The sequence below is a fragment of the Heteronotia binoei genome, chromosome 9 (genome assembly GCF_032191835.1).
Source record: "Heteronotia binoei isolate CCM8104 ecotype False Entrance Well chromosome 9, APGP_CSIRO_Hbin_v1, whole genome shotgun sequence".
In the NCBI taxonomy this organism is placed as follows: Eukaryota; Metazoa; Chordata; class Lepidosauria; order Squamata; family Gekkonidae; genus Heteronotia; species Heteronotia binoei.
The window spans coordinates 27,115,545-27,134,628 of record NC_083231.1 but is presented as its reverse complement, the minus strand read 5'-3'; the positions used below and the strand labels follow the sequence as shown (position 1 = coordinate 27,134,628).

At 43.6% G+C, this 19,084-nt stretch overlaps 1 protein-coding gene across 2 annotated transcripts in view; it reads right to left on the bottom strand.

Moving 5' to 3' along the window:
• RBM47 (RNA binding motif protein 47) overlaps positions 1 to 19,084 on the bottom strand; it is a 114,163-nt gene that overhangs the window by 53,637 nt on the left and 41,442 nt on the right. The gene's annotated exons all lie outside the window — the stretch shown is intronic.

Below are 19,084 nucleotides of genomic sequence, written 5' to 3'. Positions count from 1 at the left end.
GCAGAATGCTAACAAAGAACCCATGTACAGCCTACAGGGAACACAACTGCTGCAATGGTACCAGATTCCAAATTTCCTCCCAGTACCTCTCATATTTCCCTAATCAGCCTTAATAAGGGCTGAGGGGGGGGGGGAGGAACCCTTCCAGTATCACACATTACTGTGACACATATATCTTGATAACTTCCCCCCTTTATTGTTTGTCAACTATCTACAAGCCTAGGCATGTTGAGTTGGGGAAAACTGACAAGGAGCGGCTAGTAGAGAACGGTATTTGCCTTTGAAATAAATCTTTAATACAGAGATGGAGACATTTCATTGACAGTTATGTCTTTTTAAAAGCAGGCAAAACACAGAGAACTGGGATGATGGAAAAAACCCAGATGTATGCTGGAGGAAATCACAAAATGTTCAACAAGGTGAACAACACACACACACACACATATACAAAACCTGCATCAATCACTTTCTGGTAAGGAAGTGCACCTCCTTCTATCCCCACTTTGTACGATCTACTGAAAGTTAAAGTTCTACCAGTGTCAAACCAGAGTTTTTGCATTCCATTTAAGTTAACAATTATAGAAGGATGAGAACAGAAACCAGAGAAGCATTGGTATGGACAAGGCACTTCCAGCGTATGTAGTGACCTGAGAGCAGATAATTCGACCCACACAGGAATCTTTATGAGGATCTCATTTATACCTCACCTTTCTCCTTAACGGAAACCCAAAACAACGTGTATCATTTTCCTTGCCTCCATTTTATCTTCGTATCAACCCTGCAACGTAGGTTAGTGTGTGATTGGCCCAAGTCACCCGGCAAGCTTCCATGGTAGGGCTGCTGCCAACCTGAGGGTTTTGAGGATTGCAGAGAGGTCTGTTCATGGCTCCAGTCTTTGTATTTATGTATCCACAGATTTGGCCATGTTCAGCATGAGATAGTATGAAGTCACAGGCTTGCATGTAGAATGATCGCGCTTTACAAAATATAAGCACATTTATCATGGTTAAATCCACAGCATGTGTAGAAAGAGAGCCAGCTTTCAACAACTCCTCCTTTGAAGGGAAGGGCCTCTCCACGGTGCCAAGTTTTGAGAATGCATTGATGACTGAGTTTCCATACCAAATTTTGAGTGACATACTGGGTTGCCCTAGCAGACCTCCTGGGCATTATCTCCATTGTCCACCAACACCTCAAAGGCCACCATTATTTTTGTTTTGCTGTAGTAAACCATGTTGAATCCCCTGGGTTGGATTCAACATGCTTTTTCATTCAGTCTAACCTCTTTACTACAGTTCCTCCCATTCCACAATTGCCATAATCCTCACCATTGCTTTAGCTCCCTTTCGGAACTATCTGGAGATTATGGGGGTGGAGCCTGAAGAGCGTCAGGATTGAGGAGGGGAGGGACTTCAATTAGGTATAAGGCCATAGAGCAGGGGTGTCAAACTGGAGAGCCAGTTTGGTGTAGTGGTTAAGTGTGCGGACTCTTATCTGGGAGAACCGGGTTTGATTCCTCACTCCTTCACTTGCACCTGCTGGAATGGCCTTGGGTCAGCCATAGCTCTGGCAGAGGTTGTCCTTGAAAGGGCAGCTTCTGAGAGAGCGTCTCAGCCCCACCCACCTCACAGGGTGTCTGTTGTGGGGGAGGAAGGTAAAGGAGATTGTGAGCCACTCTGAGACTCTTTGGAGTGGGGGGCGGGATATAAATCCAATATTTTCATCTTCATCATTTGTTATGAGGGCTGGATCTGACATAAACGAGACCTTGTTGGGCTGGGCCATGTCAGGTTGGGCCAAGCCATGTCAGGCTGAGCCATATGTGTACCTGTTTAAGATTAGGTAGTGGAGATAAATTTTGTAAACACCACAGACAAACACAAATATATTGTAAGGAAAAGCCCCTTACTTTTCATATACATGGACATCGTGATCACCAGTATGGTTGCCAGGGTGCCTGGAGTTTTAACTCGCACACATCTGCTCTAAGAAGTGGACTTTGCTCACGGTTGCTAAGGCTTATGTGGATACTATAAGCCTAAGCTTTGCAGCAGCATTCTACATCTCTGGATGGGTGTTAGCCAGAACTACAGGCGAGCTTCCAGCTGTTCCTTGTGTGCTCAGTCTTGGCCGCTGCAGTGGAAGAAGCCACGCCACCATGAACTGTACAGGCAAACAGTTTCCAGCCTGTTTCCATGAACCAAAGGCTAACACCACCAGAATCCATCTTGTTTTCCTGACACCATATCCAACAGCTGCTTCAACTTCTGCATAAGGCAATCAAGCTTATCCAGGCATGGATCCTGCCAGACCACTCAAGCCTTTGTCCAACGGAACTCAAGACAAAGATTGGTGCCAAGAAGAAGACTAAAGAAGAGGAAGACCATCTTCTGCCAGAGCCAAGTTCTTTTGTGTAAACCGGGTGTTACCTAGGCAATGATTTGGCTCTCTATTGTCACTCTTTTAGATAAGTCCATTTAGTCTCAAGTATTCCCCACCCAGTAATCATGTCTATTCTTCTTTCCAACTGTCACTTTGGAGCTTCCCCCTGGTCCGTTTCAACCTGAAAGTTTACTCAGGTACTCCTGGACCAAGCTTGTTCATTGGTCAGCCGTGGGCAACCAATTAGGTGCCACCAATTAACTTGCTATTGGCTACTGCACTAGTCCAGCCCTTATGGTCACTGCAGAGCCTCCCCTTTTCTGAGGTCATGTACCAGCTGACCACCTGTCATTCACCCCTGTACCTCCCATTCCCTAAGGGTTCAAGGTAGTCTATTTAACCTCTGACCCAACTCCACTCATGTGTGCATCTAGCAGTACCCCAGTTCCGCTGTCTAGATCCATCCCCGATTCTGGCCACAGTTTTGGATCCATTTCCCCCGTCCTCTTACGTCGCCATTGGAGCCTTCTTGAAGACTACGATAGGTAAATATCACCCTGTTTGTCTACCCATGTATTCCCCTATCTCTCTATCTATGTTTTCTAGCTCTGGCTCTTTCCTTCCTTCCCCAGGGGATGGGGAAGGGGGAGGAGCCTCAGCCAATAGAAGGAAGAGAGGCTTGGCTCAGTAGCTCTGCTATGTGATTGACAGAGCCTGGCAAAGAAAATTTTCCCTCCCTCCCACTTCCTCCCCAAGGGAGGCGCCTCAGTCAATGAGAAAAACAGAGGCATTGCTCTGTGGCTCCTGTGTGATTGAGCAAGCCTTGCAAAGCAAGCTGTGACACAATAAAGCAAGAAAGAGGGAGTAGAAAGCAGATGACAGCCAGCTGCTCGGGGGCCTGATAAGAGCCCTCCGGGGGCCTGATTTGGCTCCCCAACTGCATGTTCGACACCCCTGCCATAGAGTCTACTTCCCAAAGCCACCATGTTCTCCAGGTGAAGTAATCTCTGTCACCTAGCAATCAGGTGTTATAGTGTGAGATCTCCAGCTACCACCTGAAGGTTGGCAACCCTTTTCCTTTTTTCTTCACCAATGGGAAAGTTGGTTTTATAACAACCCTATGTTTTGGGATAAATTGCCTAGAAAATTCTTAAAACTAATAAAGGTCAGGAGGAGCAAAATATCTGTGAAAATTAGAACTTGCAAAAATGTTTCCTCTAGAAGTAGAAGTTCCACTTCTAGAAATTCTGGGAAGTTTCCACATGGAAGTGGGAGAAACATGAAATGCCAATGTGGGGGGAAAATGAGGAATATATTTATTTTTTAAAAAAATTAAAATGTGTATGCTACCTCTTCAGTCTGTCCGTCCAGTAAATTTTTGGCCTTGGACTGGCAGAGTTACAGCCTTGATCTTTGAACAAAATTACTATTATTACTTTTTTGTTAATATTATTACTTTTTTGTATATTATTATTTAATAGTTCATTTTTATTCCTTGATAATGTAGAGATATAACTATTGAATGCATTGTATTTGCTTTTATTACTTTCAATAAAAAAAGTTTTGAAACGAAAAAAAAATGGATTTCAGAGCCTTGTGCAGCTTACCAATATGAGAAATTGTAACTCCAGGCAAATCACAGTTAAAACAGTAAAGCAAAACAAAACAAAAACCCAGAAGCAATAAAATCAATTACCAATAAAACATTTCCAGTAAAAACAATCAATAAAAGCAAGCCAGAATATAAAAGTGCTTTAAAACAAAGCAGTACAAAATGACATTATTAAAATAGTATGTAGACTAGGAACAGCCCATAAAACAGCTGAAAAAGACAGAACTTCTTAGTTAAAGGCCTAGGTGAAGATAAATGTTTTGGCTCAGTGCCCAAAAGAGAGGTAGTTTCCGGGTGACTCTCAGGGTAGGGAAGGCATTCCAAAGGCAAGGCACCACCACTGAAAAGACCACCATAATACGGCAAAAGTTTGCTTTGTTCAAGACTTTCACTAACATAACTTCAGAGTCTGATTGTGAACATGATTTACGATGTGATCCTAAACATAGTTACACCCAGGGCTTTTTTTTGAGCAGGAATGCACAGGAACGTAGTTCCAGCTGGCTTGGAGTCAGGGGGTGTGAACTAAAATGCAAAATAGTTCCTACTGGCCCTTTGCTACAAAAAAGCCCTGTGTGGAACAGTGGTGATGTCAGAGGGTGTGGCCTAATATGCAAATGAGTTCCTGCTAGGCTTTTTCTGCCCAAAAAGCCCCGGTTACGCCCTTCTAAACCCACTGAATTTAAATTAGTATAACTATTTTTAGGACTGCATGGTTAAAGCCTGATGTTGGGGAGGGACGGTGGCTCAGTGGTAGAGCATCTGCTTGGTAAGCAGAAGGTCCCAGGTTCAATCCCCGGCATCTCCACCTAAAAAGGGTCCAGGCAAATAGGCGTGAAAAACCTCAGCTTGAGACCCTGGAGAGCCACTGCCAGTCTGAGTAGACAATACAGACTTTGATGGACCGAGGGTCTGATTCAGTATAAGGCAGCTTCATATGTTCATATGTTTGCCACGTATATAAATGTAATGATCAATTTCAATAATCACATTGAAGTTTACACTAGAAAATTCTAGATGGTGTATTTCAAAATCTTCCTCAGCTTCTCTTTTAAGCTATTACAAAAGCTCTTTTGCACCCCTCATTAGAGATCATTAGCCCATTTAAGACCAGAAGGCTTCCCAGACAAAAGAACACTTCTTGTTTGTTCCAAACTTCCCCTTTGTCAGGCTTTACACAAGTAACCCCACCCCCAAAAAAAGTAATTTTGTTATTAACATGCCAATGGCAGAGAGAAGTCTGACTCATTTTACCCTTGGCACTCTCAGAGTCAACCTCTGTCACAGGAAAAGGTTTTTCCAAGGTCAGTTTAGCACATTGTTTACTGACCACAAAGGGAGGAAGGCCTTACTCTGAAGTGCTTAGAATATCCCATCCCAGCATAATTTACCATTAAAACAGTAATCCCAGAATTCTTTTGGAAGAGGGAAAATTAATTCCCCCCCAGATAATTTGTAAATGTTCAAGCTCTGTAGCAGAGGCTTTTTAAAACAGATTACAGGTGTGTGACAAATATTAACCATTTCAGGGATTAAATCTTATAGCAGGACACATCTAAATCAGAGCAGTGAATCCAATTAGCTTTCATTATTGACCATCTTCCGTAAACCAAAATGATGGCAAACTGGAGCCAACTGGAGCAGTGGAATCCAGAAAGGATGCAAACAATTGTTCCACAACCAGGGTGTGGCAGCTTTTGGCAGAGGACCTTTAACTCTTACCCTTTCCAAATGTGGTTTAAAATATTGGCACCATTTTTCCTTTTTTTTTTTTTGTCTGGCTCAATCCACCCTCCCACCCCAAAGTTAGAAATATCTATAAAGTGTAAAAATGACTTTCTGTCGTTCTTGAATTTCAAACAGGGCAATACTCAAACCCCCATCCCAGCAGAAGACCTAAAACATTGAGCAGTTGCAGTTCATACTGTACTTCTTGTCTCACTGTTCTTCTGACTCCAAAGTCTTGAACAGATCAAGATCCAGCCCTCTTACAGGCAATCACGGCAGCTAAATATTTACCAACTGCTTCTTACTGTACAGCAGCAGTCCCCAACAATGTTCCCTCTAAGCTGCAGAGTCTTGTGAGCAAAAATTCTCCTTTGTGAGCCACTGGTATTAAAGGAGTGATCTACTGGCATTAAAGTCAGTGAGCTACTGCATAAATTATTGTGCTCTGGGGCCATTTTTCCTGAGCCAAGACAAAAATGTGTGAGCTGGAGGCTAAAAATCTGTGAGCTAGCTCATACTAACTCAGCTGTGAGGGAAGACTGGTCCCCAACCTTTTTGGGACCAGGGACCAGTTTTGTGGAAGACAATTTTTCCATGCACCGGGGGTGGGTGGGTGGGGGGAATGGTTTCGGGATGACATAATTGTGCACTTTGTTTCTATTAGTTTGGTGTGGTGGTTAAGTGCGCAGACTCTTATCTGGGAGAACTGGGTTTGATTCCCCACTCCTCCACTTGCAGCTGCTGGAATAGCCTTAGGTCAGCTATAGCTCTGGCAGAGTTGTTCTTGAAAGGGCAGCTTCTGGGGAGAGCTCTGTCAGCCCCTTCCACCTCACAGGGTGTCTATTGTGGGAGAGGAAGATAAAGGAGATTGTGAGCCACTCTGAGACTCTGAAATTTGGAGTGGAGGGCAGGATATGATGGCTCAGTGGTAGAGCATCTGCTTGGTAAGCAGAAGGTCCCAGGTTCAATCCCCGACATCTCCAACTAAAAAGGGTCCAGGCAAATAGCCATAGAAAACCTCAGCTTGAGACCCTGGAGAGCTGCTGCCAGTCTGAGTTGACAACACTGACTTAGACCAAGGGTCTGATTCAGCAGAAGGCAGATTCATATGTTCATATAAATCCAGTGTATTATTATTATTACTACTACTACATTGTGATATATAATGAAATAACTATACAGCTCACAGCCCAGTTGCTAACAGGCCACAGACTGGTACTGGTCCATGGCCCGGAGGCTGGGGACCCCTGCTGTACAGTGTATATTAACAGCAAGCGCTGGACTTTAATTCAGAACAATAATTCTGAACCACAAGCACTCTCTTGGAAGCCATTCAAAGTCCCGCAATTTCATCTTCAAGAACAAATAGAAACTGTACCTTTGACTTGCCTGCAATTTTGACAATTGTGCAACCTCTCCTTCCTAAGTTGCAACTGCCCAGTCTGCTCTCACGTGCTGTGGTATTACGCGGTATTTCCACATGGGGTCACATTGAGAGCAGCACCTCCGCGACTGTCTGGAAAAGCCCGACTTGCAGAAGGCTTGAGTGGCAGAGGTAAGGAGAATGCTTTCAGTTTCTCAGAGGAAGTTGCCAAGCGCAGTTGCATTTGAAAGTACAGTAGCTATGTGGAGGCTTGCTCTGACATGATTACAGCAGCCACCTCAAACAGATTTCCCAGGAAAAACATTGAATGAGATCAGATCTCCTAAGAATTTTCTAATCAATAAATCACTGGAGTGAAGGCAGCTTATGGTATATGCTGGGCTTTTTTTGTAGCAGGAACTCCTTTGCATATTAGGCTAACCCCCCCTGACACAGTCAATCCTCCAAGAGCGTACAGTACACCCTGTTAGAAGAGCCTGGTAAACTCTTGGAGGATTGGCTACATCAGGGGGGTGTAGCCTAATATGCAAAGGAGTTCCAGCTACAAAAAAAGCCCTGGGTATAGGGTAGATTTAAGTTTTCCCCTGTGCTATTTCCTCTGTATTATTTATCGTATGGCTGAGTTACACGCAAGAAGCATGTAAATATAAAATATGTAACCAAATCGATACAATGGGTATGCAGACCGATTGGGCAATTCTCCGACATAGTAATATCTTAGGTTTTCAATCCACTCAATCACAGCTGGAGAGAATTCAGAGTTTTGTCACATCTCCCTGGAAAGTAAAATGCTCACATTCCTGACAGATGGAAACTAGTTTGACAGCCTGAACCACAATTGCATTTGGTTCTGGTATTTTGCTCCATTTAAACATTTTCCCCAACTTCAAACTGACTCCCAGAACACAAGGAACTGCTTTATGCTGAGGTAGATAACTATCAAGGTCAGTATTGTTTACTCAGATTGGTAGTGACTCTCCAGGGTCTCAGGTCAAGATCTTTCACATCATCTCCCACATGATACGTTTAATTGCCAATGCTGGGGATTGAACCTGGAACCTTCTGCATTGCAAGCAGATGTTCTACCACTGAGTCATGGTCCCTCCCCAGAACTGTAATCAACTCTCTCCAACACTTCACAGATCCTCCCTAGTTATGTCTGTTCCAACCAGAAACTAATGGCCTTAAAAAAATTAGTGAATGCATATATGGACATCAACCCAGAACAAACATGCATATACTTGTGTGGAAGAAAGAGCACAGACACTTTCAAAATAAAACTAGGGACCAGTACCCAGACAAATGCAGAGTTTAAAGCACTTATGAGGCTGCACATATGTTGAATGCACCACAAGAATCACAGAATGCCTATAAAAAGAAAAATCAAGGGTATGCTGTACACAGATTGTACATACTGCTCTATGCATGATCCACCTGCACATTCAATCAACACATGAATAAGGAAGCTGCCTTATACTTTTTGAGCAGGAATGCACAGGAATGCAGTTCCAGCTGGCTTGGCATCAGGGGGTGTGGCCCGATATGCAAATGACTTCCTGCTAAGCCTTTTCTACAAAAAAGAGCTCTGCTTATACTGAATTCAACCACTGGTCCATGGAGATCAGTATTGTCTACTCAGACCGGCAGCAGCTCTCCAGGGTCTCAGGCGGAGATCTTTCAGTTCGCCTGCCGCCTGAGCTTTTAACTGAAGAGGCCAAGCAAAGGCTCTTCCACAAAACCAGAGCCCCACTGGGTGGGTGTAAGCACACTGGGACTGAAAGCCCACAAGCATTGTGCCTACATGTGTAGGTCCCTTCTCCAGGGCTACCAGCCAGGACTTACAACTGATCTCCAGGCTACAGACACCAGTTCCCATGGAGGAGATGGCAACTTCAGAAGTCTGATTCCATGGCCACCCCCTCTAAGTTCCCTCCCCTAGCTTCCAAGTCTCTGGGAATTTCCCATGCTGCAGTTGGCAATCTTATCCCTCCCTGTGACTGGGGATGTGCCAAAAGCAACATTCTGAATCACAAGAGATGGCAACTACACGCATGTACTTCCTTCTATAAGAAAATGTCATGTTCATAAATGTCATGTAAATAAATTTACTTACTTTCACCAGCCAGCAAACATTCGAAGGCAGGCCAGCATAGGCACTCTGACATACACCAGTCGACTGAATGCATAAACAACTCATGTGTAAAGGGGCTCACAGGTACACAGCGACTGTGACTTGGTTTCTGGCCAGATAATGTTTTCACAATACACATTTCTTTGGGGTGCAATGCACACACATGTGCATGTTTGTGTGGATGAATAACTATGAGATAATGTATACCAGGGGTAGCCAAACTTGCTGTAACATAACTGCCGCATAGAATAAACATCAGATGTTTGGGAGCCACAAGACAGGAAGGAAGGCAAATTGATGGGGAAGAGAGGAAAGGTGGAAAGAAAGCAACTTTAACTTTAAATGCATTCTCCAAGCCACTGGCTGGCTTGGCTTGGGGAAGTGATTTAAAGAGAGACATGCCTCCTGCAAGCTGGCTGACCAGATGGTGGGGGTATTGAGAGCCACACAATATGTTTGAAAGAGCCACATGTGGCTCCTGAGCCACAGTTTGGCCACCCCTGGTTTATACCCTGCTTTTCTCTACCTTAAGGAGTCTCAAAGTGGCTTACAATTGTCTTCCCTTCCTCTCTCCACAACAGGTGCCTGGTGAGATAGGACTGAGAGAGTTCAAGAGAACTGTGACTAGCACAAGGTCTCCCAGCACACTTCATGTGGAGGAGGAGTGGGGGATCAAACCCAGTTCTCCAGATTAGAGTCTGCAGCTCCTAACTACTACACCATTCCGGCTCTGCAGCATCTTTTATACCTCTAGAATTTTAATCTTATATCTTATTTTATGTTGTGAGTCATCTAGAGCAAAACTCTGCGGAGGCCACATATAAACATTTTAAATAAAATGAATATCAGAGAAAACACCACGAACCGGGAAGTGTGAACTTGCTGCATGACCACAGCCCAAGCAATTTGTCTGTTCTCGCTTCCTGTTGTCAACGAGGGGCTAGTACCAGTTTTTAAGTTACTTGGGAAAAGAACAATCAGCATGGAGCATCACTTTTTGTTGTTGTTCAGTCGCACAGTCGAATCAGACTCTTTGCGACCCCATGGGCCAAGTCATGCCAGGCCCTCCCGTCTTCCACCATCCTCTGAAGTCTGTTCAATTTCATGTTAGTTACATCAGTAATGCTCTCCAGCCATCTCATCATTTGACGTCCCCTTCTTCTTTTGTCTTCTGTCTTTCCCAGCATCAGGGGCTTCTCCAGTGAGTGTTCCCTTCTCATTTGGGCTTCAGCATCTGACCTTCCAGGTAACAATCAGGGTTGATTTCTCTTAGGACTGACAGATTTGATCTTCTTGCAGTCCAAGGGACTCTCAAGACTCTGCTCCAGCACCATAACTCGAAAGCATCTATTCTTCTGCGCTCGGTCTTCCTCATGGTCCAACTCTCACAGCCATACATTACTACTGGGAATACCGTCTAATAGGCAGTGGACACTGGGGTCTCATGTATTGTTATAGGGGTCCTACACTAAAAACCTGCAGAAAAACCAGCCACATATGGTCTCAGATCGCTCTTTTGCATACCAGGTTCATACTCTGCAGATGTGACTGATCTAACTTCAACAAACCAAATCAGTACTGAACTGCTACAAAGGCTGGCAGAACAGAATATCACCTGTAGCCCAGAAAGGCACTCATCCCCAAGAAATAACAAAGCAAAGTCCCCCAGGATTATTAATTATGTTTTAGTGCAGATGTGGCCATACTTGCTTAACATAAGAGCCACATAGAATGTTTCAGAGCCACAAGACATGGACAAATATTACACACGTCTTTGTTAAAACTCTTGACACTTTCTTTGCACAGGAAGATAAAATTCCTACTTATGCACTTTACAACATGACCATGTTCGAAGACTTTTTAAAAAACAAAAGCTGGGAATAATAGTCCCCTTAAGACCAGCATAGGGAAAGGTTAGGGAATTATTTTTTTGGCACCAATAGGAGAAGGAAAGACACATGTACCATATAAACCACTGACCACTATTTGCATCATTATGCATCCCTTTGCCTTGACACCAAGGTCAGTAAATACAAGAGTTATGAAATTGCCATCTTCACACATGCTGGAAATAACCTATGGGTCAGCACTCAGAGGCTAACTGAGGTCCCAATGCTAAACACACTTACCTGAGAGTAAGACTCTGCGAGCTGCACAATACGTGTGAAAGAACCACATGTGGCTCCCAAGCAACAGTTTGGCCACCCCTGCTTTAGTGTAACCACTGCATTAATATGTGTGCACATTTGCTAGAGGTTTTTAAGAAAGAATCAGTTTTATACAGAGATATCTGGCCATATGCTGTGAGAATTAATTCTACAATCCAAGGTGACTTGAAAATTTTGGAAATTGCATGCCGAATTTTAAATTGTGTTTATCTTGAGCTGTACATGTTGTTCTATGGATGTTATGCAGCTGTTTGTTGTTGTTATTCGGTGGGTCTTTGACCATATTAAGCATTGATGATGATGATGATGATGATGAAGAAGAAGAAGATGACTGCAGATTTATACCCCACCCTTCTCTCTGAATCAGAGACTCAGAGCGGCTTACAATCTCCTATAACTTCTCCCCCCCCCACAACAGACACCCTGTGAGGTGAGTGGGGCTGAGAGGGCTCTCACAGCAGCTGCTCTTTCAAGGGCAACTGTGTGAGAGCTATGGCTGACCCAAGTTCATTCCAGCAGCAGCACGTAGAGGAGTGGGGAATCGAACCCAGTTTTCCCAGATAAGAGTCAGCTCACTTAAACAGTACACCAAATTGATACTATCCAAGGCTATATTGACAGATCAGAGATACTTATAGCTGGGGCCCACAGATTCTTTAGAGATCCAAGAGTTAAACGTGGAAAGATATTTCCTGTAATTAAAAAAAAATATATTAAACCTTTCTCCCCCTGCTCAGCAAATTGCAGCTCGTTCTTAGAAGTTAACCACAGGAGAGGGGGGTAATAATTCTGTTTAAAGATTAACACTTTAGGGGGTAGCCTATGTGTGTCTGGAATGGATATTTTTGCAGGCATACAGGATCATTTCATGCATGACTCTTGCCAGCAGTACAACTCTTTAAGGAATTTTAAGTCAACCGGGAGGCAGAGAAACTGAGAGCTGCATGTATGAAAAGATGAGAAGCTATTGCAAGTGAACCACCAGACGGCAGTAGGGGAGAGTTAGGGGGCAGAGCATTTAGGGACCAGTCATGTCCCATGAAAGACAGAGATGGCTATCCACAGAACTAGAAGTAGGCTTAGTAAGAGAGCCATGACTGAGGAGATCCAGGCTTAAATCTCCACTGAGGGCGGGGTGGGGGGGGAGCAGAGCAAAACTTGCTTAACACAAGAGCCACATAGAATAAATGTCAGATGTTTGAGAGCTACAAGACATGAATGTCAAATGTTTGAGAGAAGGGAGGGAGGGAGGAAGATAGATTTTGGGGGAGGGAGAGATGGAAAGAAAGCAACTTTGTATTCTCCAAGCTCCCAACTGGCTTGCCTTGGAGAAGTGATTTAAAGACACAAATGCCTTCTCCAAGCCAGCCAATGGGGCCGTGGAGGTTTCGAGAGCCATACCGCTTGTGTGAAAGAGCTACATATGGCCCCTGACTTAGGGTGATGTATCACTAATCCTTCTATTGATGGCAAGAAAACAACTTCACTATGCTAAAAGCTGTACCTTCACAGCTCTGAAGATGATTCGGCAGTAGGAGTGCTGCAGGCCACACTGAAAGGAATCCCTAAAAATTGCTGGGGAAGACTGCTCAAGCCTTATATCAGATACTTTGGTACAGGTGAAGTTAAGCCACTGTTAAGAGGCAGAGAAGGGAGTTCTGCCCAAGCAACACAACCTTTTCTTACAATTTATGAAAGTTGCTTGGGCCAGATTCTCTCTCGTTAAAGCTATCTATGTGAAAAGGGAACTTGCAGATCCAATAAGAATGCCCCGTGAGAAGGGAGACCACGTGAGGCAATCAGGTATGCTACAAAACTGGTTCTTAATTCTAGACAAAGACGAAAAAGAACCTACAGGTATCATTTACTCTTCCACACAGAGTTGCTCCTTGGAGTCATATTTATTCTTCATGTTCCCATCTCCATGGGTGGAGCCTTATTTTGCCAGCTTTTGTTTCCAGAAGTTCAGCACCTCAGGTCAGGTTCACCCAAGAAGGCTTCCTCTCACAATAGGGTTACCAAATCCAGTTTGGGAAAGGCCTGGAGAGTTTGTGGATGTAGCCTAAGACAGGGGGGTTTGGGGAGGGGGGAGATAGAGTCCAACTTCCAAAGCAGCCATTTTCTCCAGGTGAACTCATCTCTGTTGCCCAGAGATCAGTTGTGATAGCAGGAGATCTTCAGCCACCACCTGGAGGGTTGGCAAGTCTATCTCACTAAAATACACATTTGAGTGAGACAGAACCACTTCACATGCATTTTAGAGCAGAGATTCAGAGGAGATAGATGTATTAGTCTGTTGCTGCAAAAAACAGCAAGGAGTCCAGTAGCACCTTTAAGACTAACACATTTTATTATCTGCATCTGATGAAGAGAGCTGTGTTTCTCGAAAGCTTATGCTTCAATAAAATTTGTTCGTCTTAAAGGTGCGACTGGACTCTTTGCTTAAAGGTGTGCGATTCCAGGAGATCTCCAGGTACCACCTGGATGTTGGCAGCATTGAGAGTTTATGATGCCCAACAGAGATACGCTGCATTTTCCAAAAGAGATACATTTCTTAAAGCAAGATTGTTGTATATCTGTTTTCCAAATACTTCGTAACTATTGTTATTATTTATGGTTATCTAACCAGAACATACTAGAACATACGCAAGTGCCAGAACATACACAAGTTAAGATAGATTCTAGTGGATAAGGCAGGTTGGTCTGCAGCAACAGTACAATGTTCGAGTCCAATGGCATCTTTACGACCAATAAAGTTTAATTCCGCGCATAGGCTTTTGTGCGCATGCACGCTTCTTCACCTACAGTGAAACAAGACTCTAATCTTGAAACTAATTAGCCCTTCCTGGCAACTAACTCCCCTGCACCTATATGCAGTGGTTGAGGAAGTCTTGTTTCAACGTATCTGAAGAAGTTGGCATGCACATGAAAGCGTATACCCAGAATTAAATGGCGTTAGTCTTAAATGTGCCACTGGACTCAAACTTTGTTCTACATATTAGGACAGTGATGATGCAGTTGGAAATGCAATGACTACAACCCCAGGACTAGCCAGTAAAAACCCTTCTATCGCTGCAATAAAGATCGTAATGTTTGTTTGTTTTTAAAGGTGGCTCAAGTTCAGATCAAAACCATACTTCCAGGTTTCAAAAACCCAAAGACCTTTCCTTTATTTGATTATTCAGAACAGCAAATGTTAATATTTACCATTAGTGCAGGAAAATCCTGTCCTTCAGTTGCAAGCAAACAACCCAGGTATATTGCTCACAAACACCTCTTAGGTCTAGGTCCATACAGAGAAAACCTGCATTTTTAAGCAGAAACTGAGAGGAAGTCTCAGATACCTGATCATTGATTCGTTGTTGACAACTGTAGTGAAGCAACAAGAATGGGTTGTACCAGAGCTAGTTCTTGCATTTTTCAGGTTCACGCGTTTTTCAGGGAACATGTATTTTTTTCAGGAAACATGTTCTGATATGCCGGTGCTGTACAGGTGTGGTAAATATGTGCATTGTCTCCATTCACCCAACATGACAACCATTTGTATTATAATGATTACAAGAAGCACTGACATGTGTTTGGAAGGTACATGTAACATATTGAAAGGGTTTAGTTCCACCCACATTATGCAATACTTAGTTTTTGCACACTGCTTTTCCCAGCATTTGGCATAAGGATCTAAAATTTTTCATATGTTGTGGTAATCTCTCTCCACCCCCCTCCCCCACCCCCAAATCTAAAGCTCAAATGTGTCTCATCAAACATGAGAATGAACTCCGGAACAACTCATTCTTATTGCTCCACTGCAGTTGTCAGCAATGAATCAATGATCATCAAAGTGTTTGTTTATGCAACAGAGGTAGCACTGTTGGTTCCCATCTACACTGTTTTGGGTCAGGTATTGTATATAACGGGTGGCCAAACTTGCTTAAATGTAAGAGCCACACAGAATGCTTGAGAGCCACAAGACATGAATGTCAGATATCTGAGGGGAGGAAGGAAGGGAGGGAAAACGGGGGAGGGAGAGGTGGAGAGAAAGCAACTTTAATTTTAAATGCATTCTCCAAGCTGCCAACTGATTTGGCTTGGAGAACTGATTTAAAGAGACAAATGCCTTCTCCAAACCATCCAACATGGCTGTGGAGGCTTCAAAAGTTACACAATAAGTGTGAAAGAGCCACATGTGGCTCCTGAGCCACAATTTGACCACCCCTGGTATATAAGAAAATTACTAATAAAGCTGTAGAAAGAAGGTTCTGCTTGCAGAGTGCATACTGAGGTGCAGGAATTTCTCAGAGCCAGCTCATGCATTACATTTTTAGTTGAACAATTTAAAAATGTATAAAATTATATGAACAGCTGTAAAAATGTGCACCTAGTTACTCATGCTAATACATGCTACTTCTCTTCATTGCAAGACTCAGTGAAAGAGCCTCTGCTTTGCATGCAGAAGGTCCCAGGTTCAATCCCCCCGTGCCCAGTTAAAAAGGACCAGCCAGTAGGTGATGGGAAAGACTTCTGCCTGGGACCCTGGAGAGCGGCTGCCAGTCTGAGCAGACAACGCTGACCTTGGTGGATTGATTGGTTCAGTATAAGGCAGCTTCACATGTTCTTTTGACAAGATAACGTCACCCTGATCCAGAAAATCACGTTCTCTTTAACGATTTAGTCCATTTTCAGTTACATACCACTGAATACAAGTGACATAAAATTACAAAAAAAATGTACTGTTTGATGGCTTAATGTTGTAATCCACCCAAAACCCACTTCTGGGGTAGGACAGGGTATTAAATAAAGCAATAAAGTAATAAAAAATGATACAAAAACAGATATGTACATTGCCAGCTTAGAACATAAGAGAAGCCACGTCGGATCAGGCCAGTGGCCCATCCAGTCCAACACTCCGTGTCACACAGTAGCCAACCCCCGCCCCCTCCCCCCAAAAATCTGCTCCATATGTTTATCCAACCCTCTCCTGAAGCTGGCTATGCTTGCAGTCATCACCACCTCTCGTGGCAGTGACTTCGATGCATTAATCACCCTTTGGGTGAAGAAGTACTTCCTTTCATCTGCTCTAACCCGACACTCAATTTCCTTGAGTGTCGATGAGCAGGCCTTTTTTTGAGCAGGAATGCCGTTTCAGCAGGCCTGGTGTCAGGGGTGTGGCCCAATATGCAAATAAGTTCCTGCTGGGCTTTTTCTACCAAAAAAGCCCTATCCACAAGTAATTTCTTTCTGTTTATTTGGGAGATACAAGGGTACATAGCAAAATAGTGATGAACAGCCCTGAAGCCAATTGGGTGATCTTTGTCAGTCTTTATACCATCTTCACCTGCTTTTATGATGATAAAACGGTAAGCTGAACTCCTTAGAAGAAGAACAAGGTAGATGTGTGGCAGACATTCGTCCACTTGTACGGACCTCACCACCAGGTATGTGCTACATAGGGTTGCCAAGTCCAATTCAAGAAATATCTGGGGACTTTGGGGACGGAGCCAAGAGACATTGGGGTGGAGCCAGGAGCAAGGTTGTGACAAGCATAACTGAACTCCAAAGGGAGTTCTGACCATCACATTTAAAGGGACCACGCTCCTTTTAAATGCCTTCCCTCCACTGGAAGTAATGAAGGATAGGGGCACCTTCTTCTGGGGCTCACAGAATTGGCCCCCCTGGTCCAATCTTTTTGAAACTTGGTGGGTGTTTTGGGGAGAGGCACTGGATGCTATACTGAAAATGTGCTGCCTCTATCTATCTCAAAAAACAACCCCCCAGAGCCCCAGATGCCCACAGATCAATTCTCCATTATACCCTATGGGAATTGGTCTCCATAGGGATTAATGGAGTCCCCAGCAGACATTTCCACCCCCCGTGCTTTCTGATGACCCTGAAACAGAGGGAGGGCCTCCAAACCGGGGAATCCCCTGCACCCACCTGGGGATTGGCAACCCTAGTGCCACAGCATACAGGAAGAGTGCTTATCATTGTACGCACAAATAACTATTTCTAGGAATATTGGTTGTCAACAAGATACAACCCAGGTGTATTGTTAACATTTCAATAGCGAATGCAGATGCACAAAACCTTGCCAGCTGCATCATATTGTCTTGGCACATGCTCTGAGGTACTCCTGCCACAGAAAGCTTTCCAGGTATCTATTTAGACTAGTTAGAAGTTAAAGTAAAAGAAGGGAGGAGGAGGTTCTCTCCCTGATACATTTAATTTCCCTTGTCCAAATGTCAAGACGTCATAATGTTTGAAAACGATAATTTAGCAGCACCATAGCAAAAATATCAGTATTCCTTTCCTAGCTATTAGAGTAACAAGAACTGATCCATGAAAACCAATTTGGAAAAAAAAATCTCTTCTAATGGCTGTTGAAAACTCATACAGGCACCTGTATTCCTTACTCTCCTGCCAGTTTGATGGTTATTGCATTAATGTCAACAGCAGTAGTTTAGTTTACCTTTGGGGCTTTGCTGTGTGATCTTTGATTAATTTTGGTATCAATCTTAGTATTATATCCTGGGCTGTTGCTATTTGTTTCAGTTTCCTGGTGACCGCTCTTCAAATAGGTTCTGTTGTATGCATGGTTTTAATGGATTATCTCCTAAAATTGCTTCCTTAATTGTTTTATCCATGCTTGTTTGTGAAACAGCAAGTCTCTTGTCCATTTTCATAGCTAGGAATGTAACATTTTATTAAACTGGGAATTAATGCAAATTTTCAGATACAGCAAAACATAGTCTAAAGAAGCAAGTGGAAAACAATAGACCTTTAAAATGACAAATGTGCTGATAATATTTCAGCTGCTGATGCAAACATTGTATAAAATTATGGTTTGAATGCAAGGAATACATAAAAAGAGCAGAATAAGGGACTAGATGCAATATTTAGCTTATTGAAGTTTTCAAGTTTCTAGCCCTTGTGACGTTTAGAAGTGCTGTTCCTTTTCTGGTATCTGTCACTTAGCATAGCTTTAAATTTTGTTAAGTGTTCGCGCTATGCACTAACATGCTTCATATTCCAACACCCCTCCCTGGGTATTTAGGAGTTATCCATCTAAGAGGGAAGTAGAGTTACCAGACTGCAGGTGAGGCCTGAAATTCTTTTGGAATGACACCTCCTCTTGGGGTTGCCAGCCTCCAGGTGGGGCCTGGAGATCTCCCTCTTTTACAACTGATCTCCAGCTGGCAGAGATCAGCTCCCCTGGAGAAAATGGCTGCTTTGAAGAGTGAACTCTATGGCATTGGACCATGCTGAGGCCCCTCCCCTTCCCAAACCCACCCTCTCCTGGATCCACCCCTAAAGTCTCCAGGTATTTTTCAACACAGACCTGGCAACCCTACCTTCTCTCCAGACTACAGAAATCAGTTTCCCTAGAGGAAATGAAAGCTTTGGAGGAAGGATTCTATGGTATACTACTGAAGCCTAGGATAAATGCTAGTTCTTGACAGATGTAAGTTCCCTCCTCAAATTCTGCTCTCCCTAGGCACACCTTCCAAATCTCCAGGAACTTCCCAAGATGAAGTTGGCACCCCTTGAGAAAGGAAGAAACTCATACTTGTAAAAATGTGCAGAATAATACTAGTGAACTGTATTTCCTTTCTGACATCGCTTGGACTGCCTAGATAAAGAGGACCAGATTAAGACATGCTGAGGTCCAACAGCATCACCCCAAA